This window comes from Nannobrachium achirus, assembly GCF_963921795.1.
Source record: "Nannobrachium achirus genome assembly, chromosome: 2".
NCBI classification, from domain to species: Eukaryota; Metazoa; Chordata; class Actinopteri; order Myctophiformes; family Myctophidae; genus Nannobrachium; species Nannobrachium achirus.
The window spans coordinates 11,137,765-11,139,501 of NC_137811.1; positions in this window are offsets into that span (position 1 = coordinate 11,137,765).

Genomic DNA, 1,737 nt, shown 5'->3' on the forward strand with positions numbered 1-1,737 from the left:
TTGTGACTCGTGAGCTTGTGGTACTTTTGGTACTTTAAGTAAATGTTGATACCAATACTTTTGTACTTTTACTCAAGTACATTTTGAATTTGAGGACTTTTACTTGCAATGGTAGTATTTCTACATTGCAGTATATACTTTTACTTAAGTAAAACATTTGAGTACTTTTTCCATCACTGGTCATGTGCACACACACACGCACACAAGCTCCTCCCTCCCGTTTGCGGAGTGATCCTTTCTCAACTTGGAATAGCCTACTTGGAATAATGAAGTTTCTGAAAGAATAGCTTTTGGTTCCCTTAGCGCTGCATTTTCGGTGGTTGTCCTGAGCTCAGCAGAGCTCAGTTTGAAGGCATTTGTTCGCACATCGGGATTTATTCAACAAGCTGCGTTAGATTTAACTCCCGTTTAGCCCGGTGATGGTTTTGTGTTGTATAAACACTGTCGCGGCTCGCGGACTCCCTATGCGGCGGCTGCTACGAGAGTAAATCGAATCTACTACTGGTCATGTGAGCAGCTCAACCAACCACGCATGCTGTTACCGTAATGACTGGAAAACCGCGCAGAGGAAAAAACGGTAATCGGCAGTTAATGGACTGCTGTGGGCGCTGGGGCACCACGGCCACTGTGGCAGTTTGGGCATGTCATTTTTCGAGGGGCACACGGCCAAAGAGAGGGGCAACGACGGCCATGGCCGTCGTGGCCGCCGTGACATTCCTGCCCTGGCAACAACGCATCCTGCCTTCCACAAATAAAATAACTATACCGCAGGCTCCGCTTAACGTTTAACATACAGGCCTTATAGCATACAGGCATTGTTCTCTGTGTCCTTCACTCTGTGTGCTCTTGGTAGAGGTGGCTATTGATTGCTCTCTTACCAACGCTGAGATTACAACCCAATAAATTAGACAACTTGTTTTTAACCAGATTACGTAGATAGCTCAAATTGGTTCGAATAGGATGTGGTCATCCGATGTGGCACATCCATCAAAGGATTATGTCTGTTGGGCACAAAAGCGCGGGTAATATGTCTTGAATATGTCACAGAGCCAGCTCTGAGGTGCGTGCAGATGCATACCAAAAAGGGGGGTTAAGCCATCTATTCTCTCAAGTTAATTAAGTGATGCGAGCATACAAGCATCTGCCTCCTGAAAAACCTGTGTACGCCCTGTTCTGAATTATCCTTAAGACAGTGTGCCAACATTGTAACATCGTCTCTCTCGACAAAGCCATGAGAGAGTTCACATCTGTTTTTTGAAGAGACTTTAACATTGGATTGTGAACACTAGCTGAGAATAAAGCCTGAACTGTTATAACGAAGAAATTGTTTTGGACTATTCATCTCTTCACCATTTCTCTGTCAGATGCAATATGTGAATGAAATATGAATTGGGCTATATTCTGCATGGACTCCTCAGTCTATGGGGTTCCTGTGAAACGGCTCCCCCTTTCTATAGGTTACAGGTTTTAATGGGCTCGATCGACGGGCAGGAATGTTTTTATTTTACAGCATTTCTTTGTTTGTATGGTTTGTTTGACACATATTTTGTTGTTCGTTAGCAGGATGCATGCCATGGACGTATTGCCTCAGGATCCGTCCAAATTAAAAATGTGAAAAACAAGAAAACGCTGTATGCTGTTGCTAGTGTGTTCTCTATTTTTTTTGTGTTTAATGGCTGTTTTTGTATTCTGTAATTCCTTGGATCCGCTAGCAGATCTCCACTAGCAGTGATCATC